The 21,540-nt window shown below is 43.7% G+C and overlaps 1 protein-coding gene across 2 annotated transcripts in view; it reads right to left on the minus strand.

Moving 5' to 3' along the window:
• Positions 1-21,540, minus strand: part of SPON1 (spondin 1) — a 252,810-nt gene that overhangs the window by 145,579 nt on the left and 85,691 nt on the right. The gene's annotated exons all lie outside the window — the stretch shown is intronic.

Here is a 21,540-nt window from a genome sequence, read left to right on the forward strand (position 1 = left end):
TGTCAAGAGCACAGCATGTACTTAGAAACCACTCAATAAATATTAGTTATTGTGCTGTCAGTGGCGGTGCTAATATAATAATAGAAAGTGAAGGTAAGAAAGTGAACTAACGGCATTTTCAGTAACTTTTCTCAATGGCTCATTTTATTCCAGTTTTGTATCAAATGATTGAAGCCATTTATAGATCAACCAAATTCAAATCAGAAAAGCATGTCAAGTCCTCTTCCTGAAGGAGAAAAAAAAGAATTTAAAAATATATTTTGATTTGTTCTGAAAATGTCATTCTCTATCTTTCCTGAAAGTCTAGACGAAACTGTCTCCTACATTCTGAACAAAGACAATTTCAGCTGTTATATCTCTCTCTTAAACATGTCAAATATGGGATCTTAGAATCTGGAAGGAATATTTGGATGTTGAAAAATTGCTTCTGGCCAGCACACATTTTCCCTTTAATTGAGGACTGCAGACATACTCTTTTAACCCACTCTGCTGTGTATTTTCAGCTGGCCTCGCAGATGTTGAACCCTGAAACTTGGCGTTCCTGTAATGTGAAGTCTACAACACTTAACAATGAAACGGTACCAGTGGATTTCGAGCCCTTTCTATTGATTTTCTTCAGCAACACTACTCAATCAAAAGGTAATTTTTACTTTGATTTGCCCTACTTCACAGAGAAAGGGATCCCTTGGCTCCATTACAGCTAAACACACTAAAGGAGTGTTAGACTCACATGACCTGCCCTGGGTCATGTGACTGCAGATTCAGCCCTGGGCCCATGTGTGCCTGGCTCTGCAGACTCCGGAAGCGATTTTCTCGACAGCGTGGGTCTAGGCCAAGATTACTTTCCAAAGAAACATCTACTCTACCCCCAGTCTTGCACAAAAGAATAAAATTCAGACCAGCCTGCAGATGTCTTTTATAGTCTTTCCTTACCCAAGAGAGACGAGATGTTGAAATAAATGAATGAAATATGCTTTTCGTGTCTGCAAAGCTACTTTGATCATTGATCCATTCTGTTGACCATCAAGCAGAAAGTTTCCTCGGGCCAAGAAAACCCTCTTGAGAACGCTCATCCCAAAGCCAAATAACAAAGCCTTTTGTTAGTTGGAGCATCCCATTATCTACCACTTCAGAGTGTTCCCCACCAAGCAGTGCTTCAGAGACCACTGCAGAGGGTGAGAAGTGCTTGTGGGAAGAAGCCCAAGCTTGGCATTCATTTTTCCAACCAAAGCAGCTTCCTCCCTCACTTGTCTTCCTGTTGTATTTATTGGTATATTTTTTCTTTTTTTTTTTTAAAGATTTTATTTATTTATTCATGAGAGACACACAGAGAGAGAGGCAGAGACACAGGTAGAGAGAGAGAAGCAGGCTCCATGCAGAGAGCCCGATGTGGGACTCGATCCCGGGACTCCAGGATCATGCCCTGAGCTGAAGGCAGACACTTAACTGCTGAGCCACCCAGGCATCCCTATTGGTATATTTTCAACCAACAGTTGTGGTGGCCTCCTTAGTGGCCAGATGCTGGCCAGGGACACCATCAAGAACAAGTCAGATGGACACCATCAGGAACAAGTCACCATCAGGAACTCCTTTCCATTCTCAAAGTAGACAGCTTAGGGGGGAGAAAGCACCAAACAGCTAAATCTGCAGCTAATCATTTAACAAGGCGGTGATTAAGTGCTGAATAGAGAAGTCCCCAGGATGTGGGAGACTATAACACAGGGGGTCCCAACCCAGCCATGAAAGACTCTCCCCCAGAAAAGAAGGCTTAGACTGGAAAGAGTAGGAGCTTACTAGGGGAGGTGGGAGGGAGAAACAAGGGAGAGGACATCCTTTCAAGATCCTTGAGGTGGGAAGGTCATGGCTCACTGCAGCACTGACCAGTGGGTAAGTCAGGGAGGTGGTGTGAGATGAGATGGGGCGGTGCACAAGGCTACATCACCCTGAGTCTGCAGAGAGATGGCATTTTAAATCAAGCTTGATGAGATATCTTTGATAAGTGCATCTTGAGGAATGAGATAATCAGATTTGCTCTTTTGAAAAGAGCACTTCGAAGGGCGGGGGGTGCCTGGGTGGCTTAGTTGGTTAAGTGTCTGACTCTCAATTTTGGCTCAGGTCATGATCTCAGGATTGTGAGACTAAGCCCCATGTTGGGCTCTGTGCTGGGCATGGAGCTTGCTTAAGATTCTCTTTTTCTCTCTCCCTCTGCCCCTCTCCTCCTTCTAAAAAAAGGTAAATTAAAAAAAATAAAAATAAAAAGAGCCCTTGGGCCACACAGTAAAAATAAGTTGGTGTGTAGTTGCAGTGAGGAGTTCCAGGAAAATTAAGTTTTACTTCAATAAAATTCTCTTGGAGTGCCTGGGTAGCTCAGTTGGTTGGGCATCTGACTCCTGATCTCAGGTCAGGTCTTGATCTCAAGGTTATGAGTCCAAGCCCCACATCAGACTCTATGATGGGCACGGAGCCTACTTAAAGCAAAACAAAAAACAAAACAAACAAAACAAAACTCTCTTGCTAAAGTGGTTTGAAACCTCCTGATCTTTAAGATAAAATACAAAATGACCATTATATTCAAGGCTTTTCATAAATTTTTTCCAAATGCCCCTCTGGCTTCATTTGCTCCCATTTTAAGCCATGTCCCTTGGTTCCAAAGTTTGAGAAGTTTATTCCCCCATCTGAACACCTCTTCTACTCTACTAGGGCCTTGTTGGTGCTGTTTCCTCTCCCAGAATCTCCCCAAACTTGCCTTTGCTAGCGTCTGTAACAATACTCTGAATTTTTTTCCTCCTGTTGTGAAAGAGAACAATGGAAAAGCCCATGATCAGGCTTAGAAAAATTAAATCACCCCAAATTTTCACAAGTATAATTGTAAAATATTGAGGGGGCAGAGATAGAAAACATGTATCTCCTATAAAATGTTTTCCTTTCCTTCATGCCTTGTTTTATGAAGTCTTTGATGGCTTACTCTCTCTTTTTGATAATAGTTGTAAGTTCTGAGCCCTTCCTATGTGTTGGTCACTGTGCTAGGGAGGCCCTTTAAGTACATTACCTTATATATCTTATGTTTTACATATATTACAGCTCCTCAAATTCCTTCCTCATCCAAAACCCTTGGGTTCGATGCATTGTTGAATTCAGAGTTTTCAGATATTAGAAAGTTAAGACGATAATATACCATTAACATCCCCGTAATCAAACCTATCAATATTCTGCAGCAAAATGTAAGAATATTCATAGTAAGATAGTAAATAACAACTTTAAATAGCTTCCTGTCAGTTTAGATCAACTTTAGCAAACTTGTCAGAATGCTCTTATTTTTAGAAGGATTAAGATGAGGGTTTGCAGCTGCTTTCCTCTTTACAGGTGATGATGGCCTAGAATGGGGGGGCGGAGAGAGTGCTGGTAACCAACACACCCAAGGTTTTGAGATTTCCCCTGTCTACCTACAAAGCTCATGGCCTGTCCTGTGCCCAGCGTGGTTATAAGGGATTAAAGATGATCACATATAAAAAGTATAACTGGCCTGTGAGGTAAGTGTTATGAAATGTAACTTCAAGTTGATTTTCCTTGGATCCATTTTAGCATCTCATGGAACCTACAATGAAGAACTGAGACTTTGGTGGGTCTCCCTGGAGCCTGGGTCATGATCATCTGAAACTTTCCATGAAGACTGAGCATACATCTCCATGCTCATGCTTGGCCAAACCTCTGGATCACGCCCTTTGGATTTCAAACTCTATGCAGATTAAGTGTGAGATACAAGGCTTGTTCTGATCTGACTTCATCTTAACGTAATCCCACCTGAGCACTCTGTCCAAACCATCCCCTATATTTCCCATCCCAATCTCTGCCTCTGGGCTTCTGTCCATGGGACTCCTTCTGTCCTTTTCTGTGACTCCTCAACACACTTATGAGCATACCACACACACACACACACACACACACACACTTTTCAGTTACCCAGAATTCATACCCACTAAGATTGGTTTCTTGACTGGCTGCTGAGTTGGGTGCTCTTCATATGAGAGCCGCAGCCTCTTGGGTTTCTCCCACCATAGCACTTTATTAACCTGTACTGTAACTGCCTATTTACTTTTCTGTCTCCTGTGCTAGTTTATAAGCTTCTTGAGAACAGAAGCTATATCTTACTTCTATTGATGTTGATGTTAGTATTGATGTAATACCAGGATTCAAGGAGAAGGAACAGAGTTTGGGGAAAAGAAGAGAATTTAAGATTGAGTGGTCTGTAGGACATGATGGTGGTCTATCTAGTGGGTAATTAGATATAGGGACCTGTAATTCAGGAGGGATGTGAGGGGTGGGGATCAGGGCCATGTGAGTCACTGGAGCAGAAGTAAGAGGTGAAGCTTCTGAAGCAGCTGATGTCACCCAGGGAAAGTGAACAGAGTAAGAAGAGAGTCAGGTTGAACCCAGAACTCTGGAGGAGATCAACATTCACCTACAGATATGCCACCAGAGGCCGAAGTTTGGTATGCTTGGTTGCAGAAGATGTTTCTTTTTATTCCTCATTTGGTCAACTCCTGAGAAAATTTATATTCCGAGAAAATGCATTTCATTTTGAGTCTGTTCCCATCAAAAGTATAAAACTCAGCTGAGATTTATAAATCATCTTATAGTTCAGAAAAATAATAGCTTTACAAGATGAGAAAGCTGTTAGTAAGAATTCCCTTAGCATTTCAAAATGACAAATTTCTCCCATTCTGTGTTGCAGTTTGGCAGTCCCGTTGCATAGCATTTATACACTGATACACTGAATGCTCTCTTATCATGAGAGAGCGTGTTACGGAAATCTAAATTAAATTTCTCAGTATGTTAGCTTCTCAAACTTTGGAATATTGAGGTTCTAAACAACTTACTAATCATTTTGAAAGTTTTCTTTTAAACTGAAAGTGGTGGAAACATTTCTAGAAATGCTATCCTGGATCTCTGAGGTGCTTGACCCCTTTCTGTCTGAAGGGTTTATTTATTCATTTGCTATCATTTTTCCTTGGGGAATTTTCCTGTTGGGATAAAGTTAGAGTTTGCGAAATTGTGGGTATGCTGTCTAGGGCTAGGCGGGGACCCCTGCTCTCACCAAAAATGGACAGGGAGACATCAGCAACTAAAGGCCTTGGGAGAAATCAAGCCAGGAAAGGACTTAAAAATTCAAATTGGATCCTCAGCAGCAGGGTCACTGCTGTGTAGAGATAATTCATGTAAGGTCCTTACTACATGTGTGTTGCATGAAGTCAATATTCACTATCTGGTAGCCATTCTCCTTACTGTTGTTAAATCACCATCTCCTACAAAGTGCCTGGCACATAAAAATACTTAATAAACAGTAGCTATTATTATGATTAACACTGGGTCTGTTCTGTCTCCTTGGCTTGTGGAGAGAGGAGTGAGGGTCTACCTTGGTCAGCTGCTTCAGGCAGAGATAATGGCCAAAATGAAGCCCAGGTTTGTGGTCTCTAGACTGATTTTTGTCAACCCTTGTCCCAAGTCCAGTAAAGTCCCTGTTACTCAACATTTCTTGGGGTGCTTTAAAAACTTTGTCTCTGATCTCAGGGACGATTTTTCCTGGAAGTCGTCCAGTTTATAACCAGTAACATCACTTCCTCCTACCAATGAAAGAACAACTCTGGGAGCACCCAGAAATAAAACATTAGAGTCACAGTGATGGTAATATCATCAGGAGCTGAGGCTACCTGCCTTATTTTACTTCACAAGGATGTCAAGTACTAATGTGACCATGGTCTTATGTCAAACAACAAATATTTACTGAGACTGGGTGCATTCCATGATTCAAATTCTTTCCAATTTTTTAAAATGTGGCTTTAGGTGGATGTCGGAACACAACACTGGGTCCAGGAGTTAACAGGCACCCTGAAAGCGCATCAAAATGACCCATGGGAGAAGAAAAAGTGAAAGCTTATCTGCAGGGCTCTGTCTACAACACGCATGAGAACTCCCTGGCTGCCCAACAGTAAATTCATAACCTGTGTTTGAGGTCACAAAGCTAGAGACTCAGAGACTGGTATAGTCATCTGCCATTACTGCAAAGAAGCAATGCTAGTAATGCTGTGAGATTATTCCTGCTTAATTATCAATCATTCATAAAACATTTACCGAGGGCTTGTTTTATATCAGACACTTTGCTAGGAGCTGAAAATTCAAAGATGAATAAGAGACAGTGCCTTCCAGTAAGGAGATCCTAGTCCAGTGGTAGAAAGAGAGACAGAAAAAGGAAACAGAAAATCAATGTTGAGCGAGATGATGGAGGAGCCATGGGACGCAGAAGAGCAGTGACTAACTTGGCCTTGGCAAAGCTCCAACAGGAGGCAATGGTGGCAGCACTGAAGGTTTGAATTAAGATAGGTCAGTGGAAGTAGAGAGCCTGAGACACACGTTGTAGGAAAATTTATCAGGATTGGGTAACTTATAGGACCTAGGGCAGAAAGAGGACGTTGAGTATAAGACATTTCATTTGTTTTTTATTTATTTAACAATGAAACACCCAAGTCCTTCATAAATGTTAACTCATTTTATCATCCCAACAACCACATGAAGTAGGCACTACCATTATCCCTGTTTTACAGATGAGACAACTGTCAGAGGGTGGTAGGTGAAAGGACAGCCCATACAGAAACCCTGGAGACTAGAGGGAGGGATGGTGGTGCCAAGCACTGAAACAAAAGGCAGAAGGGACATGGAGAAATTTTTTTTTAATTTTTGGAATTTGTATTGCGATCATTGCAAATCCACATCTAGTTTTAAGAAAAAATACAGAGAAGTTGTACACTTTGTCTAATTTTCCTCAGTGGTAACATTATGTAAAAGTTCAGTCTGTATAATGTTACAGTGAGGATACCGACATCGGTACCATCCATCAGGCTTCAGTCTGGTAACAAAATGGTACATAATAGGGTTAGATGAGGCCTAGATGATGCCATCCTAAAGAAGGTGTGCCTATGACAAGCTGCCACACTCCCAGAAAGAACTTTCTCAAATGACTCTCAGAACACATGGTATGTTAGAAACCCAACTGGAGAGTCATCTACAGGAGATATGGTGATTCAGGAGTAGCAGGCCATTTCTGGTTGGGATGAGGTAGGGATAGAGCTGGAGTTGGAGGCATTATTGGTAGGAATGAGGTCCATCAGAATAACTTCTTGGGAAGATGCTACAGAAGCCAAGTCTGTAACCAGGGACAGGCACTTTGCAGCACCTAGAGCTGCAGACCAGAAAGAGCCCCTTGGCAGGTCCACTAAACATGGTCCTTCTATACCTAAACCGGGTTACCAGCTCTGCACAGTGCTGCATGTACACACAGCTTATGTCATGACCAGAATCGGCTGAGAGGCCGGTTCAGTTCTTAAAAAGACTACAATCCATTCCCAACCGTGTATGACGATCATTGGATTTCTCAAGCTCTTGGTTCACTTCATTGAACATAACTATGTCTATAATTTTCACAAAAACTAGAGAAAAAGTATTTTTAAACACTCAGTTTGTTTCTTCTCAGAACGACCCCATGACCTTGCAGATAACGAGTTTATCATGGTTCCATTTTTCTCTTATTATTGTCCAATTTCAGACCTAATCTTTACCATACAGCTTGTTAACACTATTACGCCAGCACTTTACATTTTACCTTCCCAAAATCCAATGGGAAATTAAGACTGAGGAATTGATTTTCATAAGAGAGATGTGAGAAGAAAAGAATAAAACTGGATTATGCTTTAAAAGAGCTAATTTAGATATGAGAGGCATTCAAACCAGACAGGCATTCATTTACCTGTGTTTTGTTTATCAGAGTCGGTGCCACAGAGCTGTGTGAGGAAGTAGAGGTGCAAAGATGAATAAGGCCTACGTGATATCAAATAGTCAACAGCCTGATGAGAGAGAGACATACTTAGTCTGCGGAATCAGAATCCCGCATAACAAGTCCTGGAGTCCACCTAGCACCCATGCCTTCCGTCTTCCATGATTTCATAACCCTGATTTTTGGGGGGTGGTACCAGACCAGCCAGTCATGATCGTCCTGTTCTCACTGTCCCAATCTTCCTTGCATCTGGGGAATGGGCACACATGCCCCCACGTGGCCTCAGTATCAGAAGGGGAGATTTGCAGGATGGAGGGGAGACGGTCTGCGAAAGTTTTGCTCTCCAGGTGAAAAAAAATTAATGACCTACTTGCCTGTCCCGGTTCTGTTTTGTTTTATTTTTTTCTAGCCATGACTATAAACACAACATGTGAAACAAAGCAGCCATTCTGTGACCATGAGGAAAAAAAAACAAGAAAAAAAGCAGAGACACTGGCCCTGACATGGTTTCATTACTGAAACAATATGAGCAGTTACCTACCTCTGGCCTTTCTGTTACATAAAAAACAAACAAACAAGCAAACAAACAAAAAAAAAAACAAAAAAGAAACCCAAATACCAATCCTCTATTTATTGAAGTTATCATTAGTCAAGTTTCCTATGAGTGCTGCTTTCCAAAGCATGCCTAATTGATAGAAAGAGGTTAGGTTTGCATGAACAAACCATTGTGGGGGCACAGGAGAGGGTAGTTCAAAAGGTGAGGGGGAGCCCATTCTGGTGACCCTCTATACAGGGCCAGGAGATGGCACTGGGGAGCCACTGGGGGACTCTGGGATGGAGGCAGGGATGCCTTGATCAGAAGAGTCTTGGAGTAAGATGCTCTGGATTTGGTGGTTGGGGGACCACTCTGCCTTTGCTGGGACTTCCGATGGGATGCCAGGACAGCACCTGTTCACGTTGGCTAGGAAGACAGCAGGCAGGCGGTACTATCCAGTGTGAAGAGCCACTTGGCTGTAAGGGAAGCAGGGTGGGTGGGAGTTTGACAGAACACACAGGAGAATGAAATATCCTTTTTCCCCACCTCTGGAGGAGGCTTTCACATGCCTGTAAGCTGTGGCTGAGGAAACAGTGGGAGCCCTTAGGGGAATCTGTTAGATCACTGGCTGGAAATTTGTCATCTGTTGGAAAAATCTTAAATAAACTCACATGGACAAAATAAATAGACTGCAGGATGTATTCCCAGTTGTAGGAGCTCTGACAGGCGATTCTGGGTAGCGAACAGGACCATTTCTTATTCCCTAGAATTGTCTTAAACTAAACTATCAATTGTTTTTTCAATGTCTTTTGACCCTTCACAGATTCCTCTCTCTGGCTTAATGGATTCATGGCATTTCTTAACCTTGCAAAGAGAAATATATCTAATTGTTGAGCCTGGGGTGAAGGTACTATCTCACGATACACCTTTAGGCCAAAAATCTTTTTCTTGTAAAATTACAATAGCCTGGGGTTTGATGTTCCTGAAAATTTCTTTCTTTATTCCCCCCCCCATCAGCCTTGGCATGCTATTCAGCATTTCACATGATTACCGGGACTCGGGGTGTCACCAGTCAAGGGACAACTGACAGTTGGGTTCGATGTTTCTCTAATACTGCTGACTCTAAGATTCTGCTGGAAAACGTCTCATATAGTCAAGCTGCTGTTCAGAGCCTGCCTCATGTTTCCCTCCAACTTCTTCACGTCCATAAATCTGCAGCAGACTATGAGCCCCTCTAGCACTGGGGCCGTGTGTCCTCTTCATCACTACGTGCCTGGGAAGTAGCAGAGGATCGGACCGAGGCTTTTTGAACGTTGGGTTCTCAGTCTGGGCATCTGCAGACAGGTTTCAGGATGATGAGATTTTGTGTGATGTGCACGAGTGCATATGTCTGGTGAAGACCTCACTGTTTCCCTCTGCTTCTCAAAGCGGTCCCTGACCTTGCAAAGCTTCAGAACCACTAGGTCTGAAATGAAGGATAGCAGATATGTGAAATCGCGTGACTGTCATTCCATTTAATAAAATCTCCAACTAAGATATATGCCCTTTTTCTTTCTTTTTTTTTTTTTTTTCCTAAGGATGAGGGTTAAATTTTTATTCCAAGCACCTAAAGCTTCAACTGCTCTTTCTCCAGACTATGCTCTGATCTGGAATAGAACCTGTCTTGGCTGGAAAACAAGAAACAGAAGAGCAGCATTGCTCCTGAGGCTCCTTCCCGGTGTTCCTTGTGGTCCCTGCTGCTCTGCACAGGGCACAACCTTCCCAGCCTCTCCGCTCCCTCGAGGAACTGCTGCCAACATCGCAAACACTCTCCCACCTGGCTCATCCAAGTCATTACCTTTCTAGCCGGTCCTGCTCCACCGTGGCCTCCCCTTCCTGTGGGTACCTGCAAGCCACCGCTGGCAGCACGGTTCTCCCAAATGTAAAGAAACAGTTCAGGAGACAGAGCAAGGTCTTCACGCATAGGCCACCTGCCATCCTTTCTGTTCCTCCGAGAGCCTCCCTGTCACACCGGGTTTTCTGCTGTGGAGATGGGAGCTTCTTGTATAGCAGCAGATCTCTATGTTACAGGATTCTCCTTCCTCCTCTAGGCTGGGCTAGGGACTGTGGGGGTGGGGGTGAGGGTGGTGGGGGTGGTGGTGGTTATGGTTCTTAGCTAGGGATTCATGGCCCACGAGTGGGTTTCAGAAGATTCCCGAGTCCGTGAAAAGACTCTTTGCCAACTTGTAAGTACGTGCTTTGTTTGGGGGAGAGATTCTATAAGAAGCACTGCTCTAAATTTCAGAGTCATGGTTTTCATGCCTGTCAATCCCCACCCAAGTCCCACCTCCCTCCCTGCCCGAGGAAGGACACACAGGGAGGAGTAACTGAAGGGCTCCCCGTATAATTACTGCAGTAACCTCCGGATGTGTCTCCTCTCCTTGTCAACCCATCCAATTCACCTGCATTCGGCCAGGGGATTAACTGTCACCCCCACATACTATCACTTCCTCTCGCAGACTATTAGGCAAAGGGGCACCATGGTCCTAATTATGTCATCCCCCACCTCCGCCCTGTCCCGCTCCACCCCAGCACAGAGGCTGACACATAGCAGGTCCTCTGTAGACAGAGGTGCCTCTCTCACTTAGAGATCAGAGTCCAAACTCTGTGGCTAAATATCCACAATCCTGAACACCAGGATGCAAGCTGCCTTCAAGGTCTGAGTCACACCACCTCCCCCCACCCTGTCCCCCTGACGCTTTCAAACTACCCGAACTCAGCCCTGCCTTTTCACTGGCTGCAGAACGTGTGGCACCCAACCCCTCCTGGCTTTTGCCCATGCTACTTGATAAACCAAGAATGCACTCCCACCCCCACTCATCTGTCACCATCTCACCGCTGCCTCAGAGTCTCATTGACCAGGACTGTCAGAAGCAACCTCCTCCGGGTTTCTAGAACACCATTGATCTTTCTCGTTCATTTGGCATTTGGACACTGGACACTCGATGTTTGCTTAAACTTTAATGTCTTGTATTACAATTTAGTTTATTGTGTGTTTGTGTTTTGTACTTCTGGCCGAAATCTGAGTTTTTTCAGGGATGGGACCTTTTTTGTACACTCTGGCCCCTCAACACTGAGCGTAGCGCCTTTTGCGCAAAAAGCACTGAAGGTGTGTGGATGTGTAATGTTTTCATATACTGACTTTCCCCGTTAAGTCAACTCTTTTATATTCAACACATAGTGTCGAGTGTCTACCATATGTCCACGATCTGGCAAGAAGCATAAAGTCCTTTGTATCAGCAGTGCCACCCGGAGTGCTGGGTGAACAGCAAACAGTGACTGGTCTGAGTCACGAAACATTTCCCACTGCATAAAGGCTAGTTAAGTCTGCTTTGCTTTGTTCAAGCCAGGCAGTTTGGCTGGTGGCAGCCATTGTTCTCAAAAGGGACCATTCGGGTTGAATTCAAAATCCCTTCACAATGTTGGGAATCAGCAGGATGATGGTCCGTCTGCCAGGAAGAAGTTAAACCAGGGACAGAGCTTTCTTTATGGAAAAAACCATTGCACTATGCATTCCACTTTGCTCATCCTTTGAGCTGACTTTTCAAAACAAAAAGCACCCATAGGCCTTACGTTTTTGACTCACTCCAGATTTGTCCCATGTTTCTTCTTTTCAACATCTGCAGCCCTCTCGTAACATCTGACCTCATTCTTATGTCATATGAGCTCATTAGCGGTATGCCATGGTCACACTGGACTCCCACAGAGCTCTACAGCAACAACATGAGAACACATGTAAGCCACACAATCTGAGCATGATCTGTCCTGTTTTCTACCTTTTTTCATGGAGAATACTTTCAGGGAGAAGTTAAAAACAGAAGTGAGAGAGGGAGGGAGGGAGAGAGGGAGGGAGGGAGGGGAGAGGAAAGAGAGAAAGCTAGACAAAGCAAGCAAGCCAAGAGCTCTATTTTCCTGAAAAATAATGTGAAAGAGAATAATGGGATCTCATTTTAATGCAGAGAAGAATGCAAGTGAAAACTCTTTTTAAAAAATATACGGTCAGTTAAAAAAACTTGCATTAACTCTTGACATGAGGGACTTAAGAGTGAGCTTCTTATTCATGTTAAACAAGATACTGCAAATCTTTTCCTTCCTCAAGTAGGCAAGGAATAAATTAAAACGCAACAAATCAATAAAAATATCTATCATAAAAGTGAAAGTGTAACCACATTTACATGTTGTGTATCTTGGAGAGAGGAGGAAGTTAAGCTCCAGAGCATGTGTCCCTGGGAAATGCTAGAACCCTCACAGAGCAAGGAAAGAAGTCATAGAGGAGATGGAGAGGAAAAGAGTGAGGGAGGGAAGGCTTCAATTTTCCCATCTCCATAAGGGAACAAGAGTAAACCCAGATGGTCGCCACCTTCAGAGGGCAGCACAACAGACATCCTCGAAGCTGGACCCTCACAGTGTGGTGAACCCACAGGTCAAACTTCTTCCAGGGTCTGTGCCCTGGTCGTGACTTCATTTTGTGTTTGCAAGTGGATGAGTTTGTGCCATCAGATTGGGATGCACATTTCCCTATTTTTCTTGATGGCTTCCTGCCAATGATGTTTCTGATACAAAGATACAGTTCAAGAAAATGAACTCGCAGAATCCTTATCCTAGAAGGGTATTTGGTAATGATCTTCCAGCTAATGACACTTTGCACTGTATTTAATCCCACTGCACCCAAATGCGTCCATGTGCATAGTGTTTCTTTGGATTGATGCTGCTGGTCCTGAAAAATCTGGAATTCAACTTCCTGCTGACCTGGATTCTTGTCTGTTCAAGCGGTCTCAGAGATGACCAGCCATCCCTCACAGCCAGAGGTTTAATGCCACTGACTGGCCCAGTTTTGGAAGACATTGTACCAGACTGTTAGTAGAAAAAGCTACTAAATCCTGGCTTTCCATGTGTCTAGTACCTGCCAAGGAAGGCCAACGCAGTTCTTTGATTAATAAATTGTTATGATTTGTGTAATGTATTTTGGGAAACCCAATGAACTTCAATTGACTGGGAATCAATACACAAATGAAAGGCAACCAGAGATGGGTTGGACATGAGGGAAGCTGGCAACTTCTGAGCTGCTTTCCTGCTAACTCTGCCGGGTAGGAGTTCTGCATACTGAATGGTGCAAACTGGCCTCCTCCAATTGTCTTTTTTGGGGAAAAAAAAAAGACAAATTAAGAGAAGATGGGTCACTTACACAGGCAATGGACAATTGTTCAGAGCGCTTTTCTGCTCCTTTCTGGAGCCTGTGGCATCATCCCACTGTGACTCAGTGCAATAGTAGCTGATGTGATGTGACTTGCCATGCTGTCCCATGCACCTATGTGTGGGTGTGATAAGTTTCCAGCACTGAAGACCAGCTGTGCATGAGAAATACTACACATAAGCCAGTAGTTAGCAGCATTTCCATTTGAATCCCGTTGGGCTCTTTTGGTTGTTGTTGTCAGGGCTTATCAGCATAAAAATGAAGTTGTTTTGACTTACCACTGTCTCTCTGCTATCAGAAAACTGTTATTAGGAAAATTGCATTAATTAGCAACAGCTGAGGGGAGGACCAGCTATTTCGGAGCCGCAGCTGCAAGTCTCTTACAATCTGACTGTTGCCTAAATTTTAACAATTAACAGAATAAATAGTCTCTGAATGTATTTAATCACGTTAATTTTGTTTTCCTCTATTTATATGACTGTTTAGGAAGGGTAGTTAATCTGCATTAAATACTCTGATACCATTATCATCTTTAAATCATATCCTCAGCTATACAATTCCTCTATGATTTACTGGAAGTGAGGTTTAATGATAATTTTTTTTAACTTTGGGTGGGAAAATGAATAATTAAAATATACCCTAACGTTTGGCATATTAGCCAAAATATTTGATTAAACTAAAAATATTGTTATTATTACTTTTTAAGTAGGCTCCATACCAAGCATGGAGCCCAATGTGGGGCATGAACTTAAGACCCTGCGATCAAGACCTGAGCTGAGATAGTCAGACGTTTAACAGACTGAACCATCCAGGCACAGCTAAAAATCTTATTTTATGGCCATGTTGGGTAACAGAATTGGAAGGATGGATGGATGGACAGAAGGAAGGAAAGATAAATGGAAAGAATGACAGATAAATAGGAAAACAGACAGATATATAAATACATACAGAAGGACTGGGATTTAAACCTTTAATCTCAACTAGTTCATTACTTTTCTTTATAATTACCATGAAATCAGAATGGTATAGACATGATAGAAAGACCTTTCTAGTCAGATTTGATACTGGATCTACCTCTTCAGTGTGTAGTAGATGATTTACAGCTTATATCTCAGTTTGCTGCTCTATAAACTTGGGTTAATATTCACTCTATGGGTGGCAGCTGGGTGGCTCAGTCAGTTAAGTGTCTGCCTTCAGCTCAGGTCATGATCCTGGGGTCCTGGGATCCAGCTGCATGGGGCTCCTAGCATAGCTTCCCCCTCTCCTGCCCCCCTACCTTCACTTGTGCTCTCTCTCTCAAATAAATAAGTAAATAAATAAGATCTTTTAAAAAATATATCCACTCCATGGGGGCCCTTGTGAGCATTAATGAACTAAACTAGTATGAAAAGCCCCTAGGCCGAATCTTCCTTTCTTCTTTCAACTTTAAACCTCATGTTATTTCACTTATGTATTTATGCCTTTTCTACCCAACTAAAGAGTTAATTTAAAAGTTAAACTGAATAAATTGTAAAGATCTAAATGGCTTTATTAATCGATTCACAAAACAGGCATAATCCCATCTACCAAGTAAAGGAGAGCTCCAAAGGGTTACAGAAAGACAAAGATTTTTAAGGGCAGGATGAGGAAGTAAAACAAAACAAAACAAAACAAAACAAAAAAACAGGAAAAAAAAAAAAGGACTGTTTCAGGTGAGTTTACCTTCATTTGGGGATAACAGGGTTTTAGTAGGTGAATTACCTTTCTTCCTTGAGGATAAAAAGGGCCCATGGAACTGATTATCTTATTGGTGCTGACCAGAAAACTCCTGAGTGACTAGTTAGAAGTTACACTCCTTAGGAGCACCTGGGTGGCACTCAGAGGGTTGAGCATCCGACTCTCGATTTCAGCTCAGGTCATGGGATTGAGCCCCATGTCAGGCTCTGTATTGGGTGTGGAGATTCTCTATTTCCCTATCCCTCTGCACCCTCCTCCCAAAATAGTAAAATAAAATTAAAAGTTATAGTCCCTGGGGGTTGAAACTGTAGTTAGGCTAGGTATTAAGTCTGGGTTTACTGACTTGAAGCCTTAATCTAAGTGACACCTTTTGGGGCCTATGGTTTTCTTTTTAACATCAGCCTTGGCTCCTCATTAAAATCACTTGGAGGAGTTTCTAAAAAGTGTTGACACCCTGATTCCATCCCAGACCACGGGGATCAGAATTTCCAGAGCTGGGGCCAGAACACTGGTGAGTTTAAAAAGCTGCTCAGGTGATTCTAATGTACAGCCAGGATTGAAAATCAGTGGCATGGATGGCCTTGTTTCATTTTCCCAGCAAAGAAGGAGGTACTAGTATTATAACAGATGAAAAGAGCCGAGGCACTTAGGGACCAAGTATCCTTTTTTTTTTTTTTTTTTTGAAGACTCTCATGTTTATTCTTAAAAACAAACAAACATGTGCATCAAACCTTTGATTTCTTCAACATAACTGGTTTTCCACCAACATCTTTCAGAAAAAATTACAATCCAGCAATATTTGCCTTCTTTCCTTAAACTTCGTATCCTTGGTCCATATCCTCTCTTTGCTGTCCCAGTTTGAGAACTAGCTGAGATGGGGGTCCAGAAGGGAGTTAAGCAGGAAATTGGTGCAGTGCAAGAAAATGGATGATTTCAAAGTCTAAGATCAGCCCCATGGGAGACAGAGGGCACACAGTGGGGCAGGGCAGGAGGGACCAAGTATCTTGATCAAGTTTATGTAACTCAGTGAGCCAGGATTAGGAACCCAATGAGGTTGACTCCACAAACCAGAACTTTCTTCTCCCAACTCCCCTGCAGTAAGGAAACCCTGAGCTAAAACTACCGGCAAAGAGAGAGTCTAGATAGGTGTCCCCCGTACTATTCAGTGACTTTGATCATCATAAAAGAGAAGATGCAAAGCACAGCAAATCGTTTCTGTTTTAAAAGTGGAGACCAGGTTTCTGTCTTGACTGGTACATCAGGGTCTGGATGATCCAGTTCAAATCACAGTACCTCTCTGAGCCTTAATTTCCTGTGATGGCTATGATGTCGAGTTTTAAGAGTAGTGGGAAGGTGGTCTATACACTGTAGACTACTTAAAAAATGCAAAGGGGGCACTTCCCACGCCTTAGCTCCTTATCTCCGTTTTATAAGGAGGAGAACAGGCTCAGACCTGATAGAGCCAGGACTCAAACCTTGACCTGACTGACCCCAGAGCCCACCTGCAAGGGGCAAACTCTCTAAGGCCACTTTGCAATCAGTCAAGAACCACCTAGAAAAATGTGATTAGCAATTGAATCTTGTGGTGATGGCCTGAAAGCTGTGGAAATTAGGCTTTCTGTAAAAAGCTGTTTTAGAAATAGCCAGGACAGCGGCTGCTGGGGAAGCTGGCTCTTCCCTCCCACACTCCCCCTGCCCCCAGGCGGTGACTCTGTCACTTCCTGGCTTTGTTCCAGGGGCTAAAGTGAAAATGGAAATACCAGCAGACTTGTTCCAAATGCCAGGTTCTCAGATAAAGATTCATGTGCCAGGCCTTCAGCCTTGTTCTCTCTTCTTCCCTCCCCATACCTAGCACAAGCCTGGCACATAGTAAATGCTCACTAAATGTCTACCAAGATGAGTAACTGAGTCCAGGGTGGAAAAAGACCCACTAACCTCCCCCACTTCCTGCTGAGGCCAAGTGCCACCTGCAGCACCACACACCAAGGGGCCTTATTTAGAGTTTCCATTCTGAACTGCTCACCTTGATCCAGCTTTGGTGCACTGTTCCTCCCCTCATGACTGCCTTTCCCACTGAGAGCCTTTTGGACCTGATCCTCAGTCTTCTTCTGAGATTTGAACCTTTGTTTCTTCCCTCTGCTATGAGTTGCCCTGGGTCTGCGACCACCCTGGAGATAGCCATCACCCCGTCCGGCCCAGGCTCCAGGCTTCCCAGGCCCATCGCAGGTCTCCTACAACTGCTGACAGTACAGGCTGGAAGGGCAGTGCTTGGGGTGAGAGGGGAGTGACCCAAGTGGGTAAGATGATTGCAGTTCCCAAGCATCTGCTCCTTTTGCCCCTACAGTTAGAGAACTAGATATAAAAGGCAATCCTTGGGACCCTGGGTGGCTCAGTGGTTGGGTGTCTGCCTTTGGCTCAGGTTGTGATCCGGGGTCCTGGGATCGAGTCCCACACTGGGCTTCCCACAGGGAGTCTGCTTCTCTCTCTACCTATGTGTCTGCCTCTATGTGTGTCTCTCACAAATGAATAAATAAAATCTTTAAAAACAAAAAAAAGGTAATCCTTTTTATAAAAGACCAGTAATCCTAGTGAGAACTCAGCCTCATGAACAATCTATTCAGACACTGTGGCAGAGCGAAAGCTCGGGCCGTGGAATTGGGTTGTGTGGGGTTCAAATCTCAGCTCTCCTGCTTACCATGTTGGACTTGTGCCTCAGTTTCCTCTCTGTAAAATGGAGCAATACTGCCTTCATCATTAGAAGATATGTTAGCACATATTTCATTTATTATTTTTTCTGTCATTAAAAAATTAGAGCAACACTCAACTAAATGCTCCAAGGAGGGATGTTTCAGTGAAAGAAAGCATAGAGAAGAGAAGTAAAGGGAAAAAAAAAGTCACAATTATGGGGCACCACCTCCGCCTCAACTGCATTCTTTCTTGCTCCACCATCTGGATCCACATGCAAGGTCTTAAATGTTCTTTGCTTTCTCCGAGCTAAGGACTGTCCCACACTGTCTCTTCTCTTTCATTCCTCTTTTGTTCATCAGTTCCCGAGCTGTGTTCTCTGGGCCTTCTGCCCCACCCCAGACCAGGCTGGGTGCCCACCCACCCCAGGCCTGCACTCTTCCAGTGTGGCCCCTTCTGTACCATGCAGTTGCTGCCCATGGACTGGCCTGTTCCTGCCACTGTGTTCCCGAGAGGCTGTGCCCTGCTCATCCCTGCATCCTTGGTGTTGGGCATGGTGCCTGGTACAGACCTATAGCACCGCGGGATGGCATCAAGGAACAGGTGAACTTAGCCCAGCGATCAAGCCTGATGACTCCTTGCCTATATTCTTTCTTTTTAAGATTTTATTTATTTATTTAAGGGAGAGAAGGAGGAGGAGAGAGGAGCAGAGAGCCTGATGTGGGGCTCCATCCCAGGATCCTGATCTAAACTAAAGGCAGATGCTTAGCCGCCTGAGCCACCCAAGCACCCCCTTGCCTATATTCTTGATTGAGCGCAGCATGCTCTCATCCACACCTTAGCCCAACTTTCTGAGAGGAGGAACCAGGAAGAAAAGGGGAAAATCTAGAAGGGAAGATACAAATGCAGCTCTTGTCTTTTCCCTTCTACCCCACCACCCCTTGCCTTTGCACTGGGCCTGTTTAATTCAAACCTACTTTGACCTTAAAGAAAACTTATAAGAACAGCACAAAGAACATGTTCCCCCCCTCCTTCCCACCCTCACCCCGGCCAAGCATCTGTGACTGGATAATGTCCAATCTCCTTAAGTACTTTCTTGTGTATTTTCTGCAAACAAGAATCTTCTCCTGTGTAACCACACACCGCCACCAGACACAGGAAATTAACATTAATACATCCAATCCTCAAACCCTATTCAAGTTTTGACTTAAATTGTCCCTTCATTGCCAAAAGATCTAGTTTACAATCGCAGCATGCACCTAGATTTTATGTCTAGAACAGTTCCTCAGTCTTTCCTTGACTTTTATGACTTTGAAACTTTTGAAGATTACATGTCAGGTAATTCTATAAAATGATTGAGCTTGTCTGATGCTTCCTCAGGATTAGGTTCAGGTTACGAGTCTTTAGTGGGAATATCATAGAAGTGACGCCGCGTTCTCTCAATTGCATTCTATCAGGTGGCTCACGATTTAAATTTAGATTTGTCCCATCACTGGTGTCTGCTGGACTTCTCTCCTTTAATGTTCCTGTTTTGCTCTTTGCAGTTATTAAGCATTTTGAGGGCAGAGACCTTGAGATGATAGAAACACCCTGTTCCTTATCAAAGTTTCCAAATTAATTTTATTCATTCATTCATTTAAGTGGCAGATGTATTGACTTATATCAGCCCCCAGCTCTCCATTTTATTTCGTGGGTCGGAATCCGCTCCTCTTACAACTTGGGGGGAACTTACGGCCCACGTCGATTTGTACTTGGTCGTCTTCTTGTCTTGAAGTTAGATTTTAGTTTTTATTTTCCCTGGTCTTGAGGTTTTGAAATTTAACATGACTGTTTTGTTTTGTGTTGTTCTTAACACCACTTCATGTTCTGTGTCGGAATTGGCAAGGAGCAAACAAGCAAAAGACATGGCAAGACTGAAATGTAATAGTGCTTAAAGCTTTCAACCAGGTGGCAGAACGTTCAGCTTTTGTCCTAAATGCTAGAAACCAGAATTCACCTCCAGGGATGAACTACTACCTTTGTTTTAGAAACATGTATGTGAGTTCTTCATTTTATGGCAAACGTAAAGCAATAATTACAAAAACAACACCAAGAGCCGTGTAGCCATTTATAGAGCTTATTCTATACCGATGCTGTCCTAAACACTTTCATCCTCACATCAATCCTACAGGGCAGGTACTATTATTATCTGCATTTTACAGGGGAGCTCTCTGAGGCACTGGGAGTTTAAAATGACTTGCCTAATGTCATTAGCTAAGTGGTGGAGCCAGAATTCAATTTCAGGTCACCCGACCTGTGGCTCCACCTTTGTATCTGTAATGCTGAACAAACTAGTCCAGAGAGGAGATGGGTCTGGAATTTGGGGCATCTGGGATTTGTGCAAGGGCATTCTTTTTGGGGGAGGAGGGGAGTAAACTGGCAACTGAGGGTAGGAGGAGAGTCTGGTGCTCCCCAAGCATGAGGAGCAGGGAAGCCACCTCCCCCGCCCCTGCCAAGGATGAGCTTGTGCTTCTGGGCCCTAGGAACAGCCAAAATCTAGAAGCCAGTTATAGTTTCTCTGTGCTACACTTCCCTCCTGGCATTCCCAAGCTTTCAGCGACAGTCTTATTCATCACTGTTGCTTGGCCTTAGGTGTGATATGGAGTATTAAGTGATGGGGCTTCAAGTATGAAGCAAAGCTGGGGAGAAATTGCCTGAGGAATGGACCCAAAGTCTAGCCCTAGGTAGATGGCTGGGGTGGTAAGCAGCAGCCAGGGGTTTCTGATATATGTACTAATTCCCTAAAGATCCCCATAAATCTTGGGTGTTCACCCTGGAAGAAGCCTGGTGTCTCTGTAGTTAAGAAAGAGTTAGTTCCTGATTAATACTCTTCAAATAATACTTTCTATTTAAAAAAAAATGTGCCTCCCCCCTTCCACTTGGAGGAGTGAGACTGGCCCTGGGAGCCCACACCTTGATTCTGTTTAGAGTGTCCTGTTATTTCTAGCACTAGATAGATGAGGCTGTGGATCATTCTTCTTTCCAACCACAACTTGAGAGCTGGGATCCAGGACATCTGCCAAATTTTAACTTGGGGTGGGTTCTTCTTTAGCATAGCACATGTCACAGTTGTTGACTGAGGAAGGAGGCAAGGTGTCTTCCATCTCAGCATACAAAGAAACGAGTACGGAGATATGCAGTAAGTTATTGTGTATAGGGTCCCCACTATGGGGGCATCGTCAAAGAGGTACTGAGTGAGGGCCATGGTGTGAATACACGTTGGGTACAAGGTAAGAGCCACTGAAAGCCAAACACGCAAAAGCAAAGGTAGAGAAATGAGATCCGGGAAGTAGGTTTACCTAGCAACACAGCTGGTGTGAAGGAAGATTCCTCCAAGCAACGTGGACTGGAACAGCGGGGCCTGTTCAAGTACGTTCTGACTCATCAGATTCCTACGTGGAGCCACAGATGTGTTTAATTTTATACATTGAGACCGACTTGCACACTGTGAGCATGCACGAGCCCAGCTGCCTGAGCCACATAAGCATGGTAGATAGAAGAGAGTGA

This window comes from Vulpes vulpes, chromosome 11 (genome assembly GCF_048418805.1).
Source record: "Vulpes vulpes isolate BD-2025 chromosome 11, VulVul3, whole genome shotgun sequence".
NCBI lineage: Eukaryota > Metazoa > Chordata > Mammalia > Carnivora > Canidae > Vulpes > Vulpes vulpes.